Source organism: Bactrocera latifrons, unplaced genomic scaffold (genome assembly GCF_001853355.1).
Source record: "Bactrocera latifrons isolate USDA-ARS-PBARC rearing strain unplaced genomic scaffold, ASM185335v1 scaffold_223, whole genome shotgun sequence".
In the NCBI taxonomy this organism is placed as follows: domain Eukaryota; kingdom Metazoa; phylum Arthropoda; class Insecta; order Diptera; family Tephritidae; genus Bactrocera; species Bactrocera latifrons.
The window spans coordinates 127,702-140,083 of NW_017535775.1; the positions used below are offsets into that span (position 1 = coordinate 127,702).

Genomic DNA, 12,382 nt, shown 5'->3' on the forward strand with positions numbered 1-12,382 from the left:
GATGAGAGAAACTATTTTGGGTTTGTGAACTGGAAATCTCTTGTAGCATTCAGAATTTTTTAAATCAGAAAATAATACAAAAAAAAAAAAAAAAAAAAAAAAGAATTGCCATTTATAAAAAAAAAATGGTAATAAAAAAACAAAAAAAAAAAAAAAGGAACAAGAGTGTATACCCCTAAACAGTTGGAGTTGGAAAGCATCATCTTAGTTTTGCAAACATAAATGAAATTTCACAAATTTTCACCATAAACTGTGCTTACGTAAGTGTGCGGCAAAATGAGAATTTGCAATTCAACTCACAGAATTACAGCTAAACGCGTCTACAAGTGATTAAAACCCGAGAGAAATTCATTAAGTCTTGTCTCGGCAACGCCTGGTTGACTTGTCTAAAGTTTCAAGAATCATCAGCACCTGTTAGTCATACTAATGCCACACACACACACACTCCGTAAATGCGAAAACCACCCACTAACACACACACACACACATACTTGTTGACAGCGAACGAGCGCGCATTACAAATGGATGAGCGTGCATGCGTTGAGCTATGAGTTTTGCTCAAGTGTCAGCTTTTGTCATAAATTCTATTTTACTGCAATTTATTTTTCATTTTCTTCAATTTTTTTCTATTTTCTATTGCCACGTAAGGGTGTTCAAGTGTCGTGGCACGTGCGAAATTGTATATTATTAATCTAACTGCGTAAGTAATGAGCGAGCAAGCGCGATATTCAAGTATGCATGTCAGGCGCATTAGTTTCTGTGTGTATGTGTGTGTGTGCGTTGCAAGTGTAACAACAGCAATGACCTATGCGCTTTGCATTCCTGGACGTAGAATGCACATTGGCGCGCCTTAAACGCAGCCGTGGCAAGCCTTAAATGCCAAATGTAGCTAATTTCAAAAATTTATTTGTGCTTTTGTTTCGCTATAAATATGGCAACACCCGCAAGGTAATCAACATTTAAATAAATAAATACAACGAATATTGAATTAACCGTTATGCAAACAAATCGCATGAAATCTGGCATCGCTTCAAGCATATAAATAAGCGACTGGAATGTGTTGTTGTTGTTTGATTGGCCACTGCATAAATTTGCATATTTGCAATACATACATACAAGTATATACAATTTTATATTTAGTTGTGTGTGTGGCGGCAAAATTTTGTTCTCGCCGAAATGTACATAACATGTAAGTATGTATATTAGGTTAGGTTAGATTAGTTAGCCAATAAGCCACACATAGACTAGTTTGGTGCTTTGCGTTACCAGATGAAGTTCATCGTTCAGGATGCCTGCGCTTGACGCGACTTTAACAGACTCTGCGGCCTCACCATCGATACCGCCTCCAGTGTATCATACCGTGGGGAGCCTAGATGCTTAAAGCGTAGTTTTGAAGGACAAGTGCACAAGCGATGCTCCATGTTTCCCTGCCGGCGTGCTGTAGACATTTTTTGCAGTCTTTTCGTTCTGTCAGCCTCATCCTGCGGGTGTGTGTCAACACCAGACAGTGCCCAGTTAGTATTCCGATCAGTTTCTTCTATCGAGTGCCAATAGGAATTTTGTGCACTTCTGATCTACCGTTTTGCAAATGACTTTTGCAGTTTGGGACCCTGCTAACGCGTTCCATCGGATTTTTAGTTTCTATACTATGCTCTTCTCTCGCGATCGTATAGGCAAATCATGGGTTTTCCAATGTTGATCACGTTTTCGGTAGTCAGCCGCACACCATTCTTGGTATCTCGTCCACTATTTCATTGCCTTCGACGCTTTTGTGGCCTGGCACTCATTTGAAGTAAAGTTACTTGTTCCGTCCATTTTGTATCGCAGTTTTCAGCGAAGAGGTAAAGGTTAAGAGGCGAGACCGATTGTAGACCCTCAGACAAAGTTGTTCAGAATGATCCATAGAACATTTGCCGCACATGCTGTTTTTATCGTCTTTTTTTGGCTCCCTCTAAAACCACCCGCTCATATATATTTTTTAAGTCCATAGGAGCGAAATTGTTCACGGTACTAGGGATTAAAGGGTTCTGTTTTAATAACTGTGTACTATTTATCCAATTTTGTGTTGGAGTGAATCGAACAAACAAACGACATATACTAAACTAACCATGAGAGTGTTAATAAGCAACGATATTCCTGAAGTTTATTATAATGTCAAAACTTCGCCAGTGCAATGAAAAATTCCAACACAAAAATTCTTGAGAGCGTGATGACACAATTCATAATTTTACGAGTTCCACAAATTTAGCTCTGAGAATTGACCTTTTTGTAAGCGGCTAAAATCCATAAATCCAAACGTATCAAAACTTGTTGTCATGAGAATTCGATCCATTACATGCAAGCAACCGTAACACAATACCTCCTAATTAGCTACTTTCAAGCTCACACCAAGGTACTCTTTTAATACCCCTTTCTCTATGCTGCAACTTGTCAAAACAGCTCGTTCGTAAGCCTCAGATGACTTCACAGACAAAACTTTCATTTGTTCTCGATAAGATTTATATATTCTATAAAACAAAAATTGCACAATCAAGTAATGAATCAGCGAGTTATAGGCATCATCCGTCAAGATTCATATAATATATCCAAAGCGTTTTCATTGCGATTTATTAGTTCTGAAAACTTTTCATTACATGGTTTGCCTCGGGTAAAAAACCACATTTTTTGAACATTTTTTTCTCATATAGAAAATGCAGTATTTTATAAGAATTTTTTTATTGTTATCAACATATACTATTAACATGAAAATTTTGAAATTTTTGGAAAAAAATTTCGGAAATAAGGTTCGACCGCGTTGACAACATAACTCCTCCAAGTATCATCTAAAGTGCAAAAATACGTGTTTTAGTTAAAACTTTTTCCTAAGAACTTGGTCGAAAGAAAAAACACTGAAAATTAAATTTTTGACAGATATTTTTCTAAAAAAATATTATATTTTCAGTGAAAATTTCGACATCCTTCATCCAAGCCCTTTTTTTTTTTTTTTTTTTTTTTTTTTTTTTTTTTTTTTTTTTTTTTTTTTTTTTTTTTTTTTTTTTTTTTTTTTTTTTTGTATCTCAAAGATCTGAGTAAAGACATGAATATCGGTGGAGTAGTTCTCGAAAAATCTTACCAAGCAACTTCAAAAACCACAGCTTCGAGAGTAACGCGTTAAAAAACGGCGGTCTTATCGCAGCTGGCCTCGAGTGGCCAAAACTGTATCTCTGAAAGTATTGCTCGTATCAACTTGGAAATTTAGGACCACATTCTAGAGGTGTTGTAGAATTTAATAAGGCAATGAAAAAAAATCGATTTTTGAAACCCGTACACCCATGTAACCTTTAACATAGGTAAAATATATTTTGAGTCACAGAAACACTAAAAGTCATCCGAAAATGCTGATAAGTTATATATTATTATTATGTAGACACACTTTTAATTTAAGTTTTTATTGTTGTAATACTGAATTTTCAGCTTTTTTAATTCTAAATAATATAATTCTTAAAGGTGCTATTCTTCTCTTACAGTTATCTGCGAATTCTTCAGACTTTTAATGGTGAGCATTCTTTTTGCCACTTTCTCAACCAGAAGCTTCTTATTTGTCGGGACGGCCGATTTTCGAGTTGTCATGCAACTAAATGATCGGAATAAAGTACTTGTATGGAAAACTTTTTTATTTGACGAGTTATTCTGATGAAATTTGGTGTGGATTATTGCCTGAACAATGATGTAATTTCTGCAGAAATTGCTCAGATCGAATCACTATAGCATATAAACAAACTGTTCAGAGTTTTTGTAAGGAATATTTTGTATTTGTGAACGGTATTTTATAGCTACGGTGCAACCAAAGTAAACGTTTTTTTAGGGTTTCACTGTTTTGACCAACATTTTAAAGCATGATTTTTTTTTTTTTTTTAATAATAATGAAATATTTTACCACATGTAAAATATATAAAATTACAATTATTCCATCAAAATTGTAAACTCTTATCACAACGAATTTATGTATCTGAATGTATTAAGATCTGTCAAGTTTTTCCATCAAAATTCAAAGGCGCACATATGTTAAAAATTGTCGATGTATTTAAYTTTCTTCAAAATTGTTTGTTTGTTCTTGTGTTCATACTTTCACACGTTTGCCAAACAAATTTAATAGAAATGCGGTAATTTACTCATAATCCTTCGATTTGTAATTTTAAGCACACATTTTACATTGGAAAACCAAACAAAAGCAACTAAAATCAGATAAATCCATAATAATAGAAATAAACAAACACGACAATGCCTAAAAGCGATTATTGCGCGTTAATGCATATTAAATCGATCTGCCTACAAATAAAGGAAATAATGCAATAATGCATAAGTGCAAATATACAAATGTATGTACATATGTATATATATATTTGTATGAGTGTGGACAAAATGCACTTTCCGTAAACAATTTATATTATAATTAATTTCGTTCGATTTGTTCACGTAAATGTTACATTTTGTACAAATTGCATACAGCTGTACCTACATATTATAGGAGTAAATTTGCAAATACAGAGTGTTACAACAACTGATTTCAAGAGATAGCAATGTTTCATGCAAACATTTTAAGTTACGAAAACTGTTGTCTATATGACTCGCTGGTGAGAGCGTAAAGCTCGAGTGAGAGCTATCAGTTTTTATGAAACTTCAAAATTGACAAGTGCGTTGCTGCCAAGGTGTGTGTCTTAAGCGACATATTTCCATCATCAAGTATACTGGATCCATTTCCACGAATTGAATAATTTCATTATAGTCCCGTGTATGCTCATCCATTATTTCGAGACTATTTGATAACCATTTGCTCAAATAAAAGCCTGCACTTTGTAAAGCTTGCATCAATTTTTCGCGCAATTCTTTACCTTTTTGTATGGAGGGCTTACCAGTCATGAGATCAGCGATATACAAATTTTTATTATTGACGTCATATACGTTTTCATTGCCTTTGCAGTAAATGCTACCAATCTCCTGCAACTTTCTCACTGCTTCTATAAGATTTTGTTTTCTTCTTGTTGGAAACTGTTTTCTTTCTTTTTCTGAGTAGAGTGGACATATTTTACTGATATGCCTTTTTACAGTACTATCTTGTGTCTGAATGATTATCGCTCTCACCATTCCATCATAACCTTTATCTACTTATTTACATTTTTATTTCTATGGGTATTTTAACTGGATGAGAAGTCTCGTTTTTATTTTATCAACACAATTAGTTCTTCTTTAATATTGCTCATCGGTTTTTTCCATTTGTATCTTTGTTGTAAGGTATGCTCGTATTTCTCTTCAAATTCTTCCAAAATTTGTATTTAATTTTTTGCAAAAGACTCCATCTACCCAATATCGTAAAATTTATTTCTTATCACGGCGCCCTCAGTAAAAATCTTCTTTCCGAGAAACTCTCTTCAATTGACTATTTGATAGAAGATACGTCTGTTTTAACGTTCTACGATTTCAATACTATTGAGGCTGCTCTAAACTCATACTCTGTTAGTTTTGAGTTTCATTACTTCATGCAACGTGCTGTGGCACCCTATATATGAGTTTAGATGAGAATGCATTTTAATGCAAAATATAATTGTTTTGATAATTGCTACACAAAACTCATAAACGTCATCATTCATTGCACATATTTACGTGCTTATTTGAACACTGGTGCTTGCACAGGTGTTTAAACATATAGCACTTATACAAATCAGTGCGGCAAGTTATGGATAAATTTTATAATGTTCCTTATATAAAAAATGTATAGGAATAATGTCGCTAATAGAAAGAGCGTCAATAACATAGTTATAGAACTAATCTTCTATACAATAATCGCAACCTGTACATCGCTTTACTTAGCGATCGTCAAGCGGTACGAGTACGAAAAGCGATCTTAGCTTATGAAGTCAAATCGTTATTAGTGGAGTATGTATAGGAAGGCTGAACTCCCATTGCGGTAGGGTCTCACATCATAAAGGAATTGCTCCGCACGGAGGTGAGAGTGAGGAGAAAATGGCACTGGCAGCAGGCAACAGAAAGGCGCCACGCCAAGCAGCAATTGGAAGGTTACAACCTAGTTTAGAAATATAAACTTATCAACTTCCCTCGAGACACATTTCGTCACCTTGTCGCTCTCTATACTGTGCACTACAGGTTAAAAAACACTTGTCCAGCAATTTATAGAAACAGGCTCAAGGCCCTTGGATACGTCTACGTGGACAGAGGTCACATCATCTCCATGGCGCCCAGCAGGCTTATGGTAGTGTTCAGAATGCTGGACCTTTGTCACCATATTTGATGTGGGAAAGGGCACAATAGACCATAGGTCGCAGTGAAAACCTCAATGAATTTCTATCTATAATCTTATATAGTTATTGAACAGATACATATATTCTTCTTTATTGACGTAGATATCGCTTACGCGGTTATAGCCGAGTCAGCAACAGCGCGCCAGTCGTGCTTCTTTTTCGCTATTTGGAGATACCAAGTGTAGCCAGGTCTTTCTTCGCCTGGTCTTCTCAACGGAGTGGAGGTCTGCCTCCTCCTCTGCTTCCCCGGTGAGTACTGCGTCGAATACTCTCGGAGCTGGAGTGTTTTCATCCATTTGATATAGCCAACGTAGACGTTGTGTGTTAATTCAATGAACTATATCAATGTACATCTCGTACAGAGGGGACTTCACTTCTCAATTGCCTATTCACTCCGAAGTAGTACCTGTTGGTAAGAGATATTCTGCGTTGGATTTCGACGTTGGCATTGTTGTTGCTGTTAATAGTTACGACTGTCAACAGTGACGTGGAAGCCAAGTCGACTGTTTGTTTGATAACATGAGATATTTCGTCTTGCCCTTGTTCACTACTAGACCCATTTTCTTCGCTTCCTTATCCAGTCTGGAAAAAGCAGAACTGACGCCGCTGATCTTGAGGCCAATTTGTCAATATCATCGGCGTACGCCAGCATGCTGTACGCTCTTATAGAAGATTGTATCTGCTCAAATGAGCTCTGCACCACGAATTATTTTCTCTAGCAGTAGAAGTAGCCTTGTCTGAAACCTAGTTTGGTATCGAACGGCTCGGAGAAGTCCTTTCCGATCCTGACACGATCTTTAGACCGGAATTATGTTAAGTCCCCATTTCTAACCATAATTGCAGTGAAGAAGTTTGTAGAATTACTGCATTTGAACTCATAAACTGGATTTCAAAGGAAGATTCAACGGAAAAAATTCGACGATAGAGAATAGAGATGAATAAGACATTTTAGCTTGACTCAATATTGATAACAAGCCAACTTATTTGCGTTATAGTGCGTAACCCTGCAATTAATTGAAAATTACAAACCATTTAGTAGATTTACTATATGAGCGCGTGTATTTTATGTAAATTAATTGTATATTCTGCCAAAAAGCCGTTTGTCATACAATCTAAGTATTTACAAACGTAAAAAAAGGTATACAGTTATTATGCGACATACAACAATTGACACATTGTGACTAACAACACGACTGTACTGGAATATGTGGTACATACTGTATGCGTACCTGAATGATCTAATCAATTATTTATTGTCTGTGCTTTTATGAACAATTATCAATCATTTAACAACAACAAAAGGTGCATAGACTTGGGTATGAAATCAGACGTATTACTCAAATCAGCACTGACTAATGAATACAAAAGCCGATTATATTTCTTCAATGAGCCATTGAGTTGATTGAGAATTACTATGTAGTTCTTTCAGCGCAATATGTAATAAATGAAGGCTAGAAACAATCTCATGAAGGTGTGCAACCAGGTGGAGGAAAATGTTACTACTTCTTGCTCTCGTTAATAAGTTTGCATCAAATGGAAAAAAGAAGAAAACCGATAATTGATAGTTCTGGTAGATGTAGCAAAAGCAATTTCACACAGTGAAAGATAAGACAGTGTTAACGGTTTGTACTATATTGCCCCGCTTTTTCGAAGTACTCATCCATTATGGTAGGTTATCAAAAGGTATTCTCTGGCTAATCTAAAGCTACTAATTATAATCTAGATATGTATGTGCCACTATGTTAAACCGTTATGCACCGCTCAATGGCGTATTATGTAAACTAACACAATTTACTTTTTCGATTGTTCTCTAATTGCCAGCAGCAAAGTGGGGCGCATTGTGTCATGGCGGTGAGTCAGGTGTAGAGTAATGAGTTGTAGCCCACAGCTGTGTTTCGCCGCTATTGTCGCATATTCTCACTATTTATTGTTGCTTTTTTATCAACGACATTGCAGCATGTTGCAGCTATTTTATCGCACTCCCCTCTCTACATTCACTTTTTGTTTGCCTCCCCACAATGTGCAGCAAAAAGGTGTTGCCGCTGCTTTTTTGCATGTTTCACACTTTCAGGTGCTTTTTACTTGTTCCTTACATCTCTCAACATTCGTTTATTTTTCATCGATTGTTTTACGAGTATTTTCAGCTTATGTCGGGCGGTTGCTATTCGTTATTTTATTGGTATGCAAACTCAGAACTTTTCGACGTACGAGCGCTATTTGTGTTATTTACAGTAACTTACAATATTCTTCTCAGCTGAAAAATGTAGTAACTCATTAAGAGTGCATATATGAGCATAATTAAATTTTTGATAACGAAGATCCATCAGGAACAAATGTTTATCGATGGTATGGTGAATCCAATCGAGGTCGTAGATCACTCTAAAACGAATTTAGTGAAAGTCTTCCAAAATCAGTCGTGGGGCCGAAAACTATTGATGCTGTGCACCACAACATTGGAACAACGCAAAACAGTAAAGTTTTTCGACAACTGAAGAGGCGGGTGATGCATTCAGGAGGCATGTTTTGTAGATATCTCAATTAAAGTGGAAAAAGTGTTTCAACAATTGGTTCAAATGCATGCAAAACTATATAGATCTTAATTGAGTGACTTTCGACAATTACAATTTGTTCTCGAAGCACGAAAAATAAAAGGCAACATTTTCTAAAATTTTTTTTGGAGCTTTCATGACCTTGCGGCAGCAGTTTGTTGTAAAAAGTGGAAAGCTAACAGCCTTCGCAAGAGTTAATCTGCGCTTGATCTCCAGGCTTAAATGAGAATATTGGAAGAGTTCTTGCTGCTTCTGAGATAAACAAAGCCCTTAAGCCAACCGTGATGTAATTCCTAAGACGCTAGGAACCATTTTTGTATAACCTTCAGGTCTTTGTGTTGCCTCGTTTACCACTATACCAAGCTCTTTCGCTTCTTTCTCTAGGAAAATAATGAAAATTCGCTGATGGCTTTATTATTAAGGCCTACGACTTCCAAATCATCTGTATACCCCAGTAGCACTTTAAGTGTAAACATTGCAGTGGGGCATCACATTTTCTAGCTTTATATTGAAAAAGCTGCGCGAAAGGAAACACTCAGTCTAAAATCTCGTGTGGTATCGAATGGTCTTTCGCGATTCCCGAATTTCGCGGAGTTGATGGTTGTGCCCGACGTAATTCAGCACAACCATATACCAAATTTAGACATGGCGTCGAAGAGATAGCTTCTACCAGTGTTGTCGAGTGAGGTTTTCAAATCGACAAAAAGTTCATAGATGTTGATCCATTTGTCAGGGTTGTCTCCAAGCTTTAGCGTATTGTGAAAATGTGATCTATAGTGTATTTGCTCGGTCTAAAACCACACTAACGAAGTGTAATCACTTTACTTACAATGGGCTTAGGTTTTTCACACATTACTCTTAAAGGAACCATATATGATTTCTAACATATTAAGCCTTTCTATAAATCCCAATAAGTTCATACAAGTTCATACAAAATATTTTCGATATCCAAAGCGCTATTGCATGTGTAAAAAAATTCCATATGCCTCCTAAAAATAGGTAAGGCCGGTATCCTACTGAAAGAATAAAAAAATCTTTCATACTCCAATTACCAATTATTGTATTAGGAATTTATTAATGCACTTACTGCTGTAAATAATTGATGAAAATTTTCAACAAAGAATGTTGAAAATCGAAATTGGAAAAATAGCTATATTTTTAAGTGTAATTTCCTTTAAGCTGACAATTTTCCATTATTTCACTTTCATGAATATTAATTATAAACCGCATATGCCACTCATTACACCAACAATACTGACAATGCGTGTATACAAATGTGTCATGAATGGTTGTAGGCAATAGCAACAACAACACAAAACCGCAACAACAATGCATTTAATGGTGCAGCGAACACAATGACTACATTAATGCGTAGAAAAAAGAAAATCAAAGGAAAAAGTTCGAAATATTTAAACACAAAGAACTAAATGAAAAGGACAAAATTGCAGCGATTCTAATAAAAACACACACAACAATACTTAAAGTATAAAAATAAAGAACGACAAAAACAAAACAAAAATACAAAAACTGCCGCTCATTTAGAAATTTTTACTGAATATTTGCAACTAATTGCAATGAAGTTTTTGTTGCCACTGGCAGGCATGTGTGTGTGTGTGTGCATGCGCATGTGTGGCAATTGCAAATTTTTCACATCTAGCACTCAACGAAATTAGTGTAATTAAGGCATACAAATGCATCAGTGTGTGTGTGTGTGTATGTGTGTGTGCGATATTCCCACTGCGGCGCAATTCAATTACCGTTAAGCGTCAGTCAGCTGCTATTTACAACTCAAATTAATATTCAATTACTATTTTTTCTGTAAATATTTTATTGGAATTGTTTTTATTGGTAATATTTATTTGAAAAATACCCACCCCCCTGTAATTTAATACTAATTAGCATTTGCCATTAGTTTTATCTGTTAATTATGAATCATTCATGCTCGGCGCATAACGTTCACTTCGGCAAATAATTGACTAGTGTTTAATGTGATTTTATTTGAAGAGGCTTCATTAATAATTGATGGTAAATTTTTTAGTGAAATATGAGCAGCGCGAAATGAGATTTCATTTATATTTATTAGGGTGGCACTTAACTGCCGAAACATGGTTATATGTATGTAGTACTAAATCTCAGCATAGAAAAATTCATCCAGCTACCTGCCTGTCTCCGGATCAAAAAGCCACCAACCAGATCGATAATGTTGTGACAGACGGAAGACAAGTCTCCAGTATTTAGACGTTTAGACAATTTTCCACTCGACTTACATTCCTGCTCCCCGAGAGCACCCGTCAGCAACTCGGTATAAGGAAACTGTGGGACTTCATTTTAAGCTCCATACTTGCGGTTGCAAAAGAAACTATTGGTTTTCGGAAAACGCAAAAGAATACGATGATACAACACTTGTGAGATAAGATAGATACCGAGAGTTGAAGAGTGAAGCAAGACGCATTTGCAGACAAAAAAAAAAGAGGCGCGTGAGTACGAAGAACTTGACAAGCTGGCTGACATTGCTAATGCTCGAAACCTGTACTAAAGATGCAGCGTCTAACAGCAGGTTTCAAGACCGGAGCATACTCTTGTAGAACCGCCAGAGGTGATCTAGTCACTGATGTCTAGAGCATACCAAAATGTTCATTTCGCAGAGGGTTCCGTATTTAAATGCATACTACTTTTATGGAACACCATAATGTGTATTAATTTTAATTGTCAGAAATTTTAACCACGAATTTGCATTTTATATTGCTCACATTAATTTACGGGTATTTAAAAACAATGATGCGGTTGGGAATTAAAAAGCATGTGGCTGATTGCCATTAGAAAACATTATAGGTAAACATGCATTTTCGATTATTTTGCAAATATCATAAATATTGAAAAACAACACAATCCTATTAACAAATATGTTGAGATTTCAAAGAGTGAGCTCAGTATACACTTGAATTCGAACGGAAATGCTTAATAAAGTATTTATGCAGTTTTTTTTTTACTTTAAACTCAAATCAGCAGACTTGGGATGAGTTTGAGAGCCTTAATGTGTAGTATATATAAGTATATCATAGCTCTAAATCTGTATTGCAAACCAGGGTGGTCAAGCCAAACAAACACAAGAAGAGATTGCAATCTCTGAAGAAATCGAGTAACTATAACATATAGTTGCCATACGAACTAAGCGAACCAAATGAAGCGAATGAAAGCGACTACTACACGTACCAATTAATATATACATACACGCATACATGCATATAAAGGGTGATGCATTGCGAGGTTCCCTACTTTTCAAAGAAAATATACAGAAACTTTAAATTTAATGGGGAATTTGTATTATCATTCGAAAGAAAATTCTTTGATAATTATTTTTCAAATGTTCTCGGATGTTACATCCGTTAAAACCAATTTTCGAAGACTCATTCAAGCATTTCGATTGGTAACTGGCAATGACTCGCGTAATATTTTGATCCAAGGTCCGATTCGAACCAGTATTGTCCGCATAGACTTCAGACTTTACATATTCCCACAGCAAAAAGTCTGATGGTG

General features: G+C 35.7%; 1 protein-coding gene across 4 annotated transcripts in view; it reads left to right on the forward strand.

Moving 5' to 3' along the window:
- LOC108968662 (leucine-rich repeat-containing protein 15) overlaps window positions 1-12,382 on the forward strand; it is a 128,413-nt gene that overhangs the window by 41,022 nt on the left and 75,009 nt on the right. For 3 of the 4 annotated variants that reach the window (XM_018932818.1, XM_018932817.1, XM_018932821.1), the window contains exon 3: window positions 3,507-3,535. The exons of the other annotated variant lie outside the window; for it this stretch is intronic. The gene's annotated coding sequence lies outside the window, so the exon portion shown is untranslated. The remainder of the gene's footprint in view (window positions 1-3,506; window positions 3,536-12,382) is intronic. 4 annotated transcript variants of the gene reach the window in all.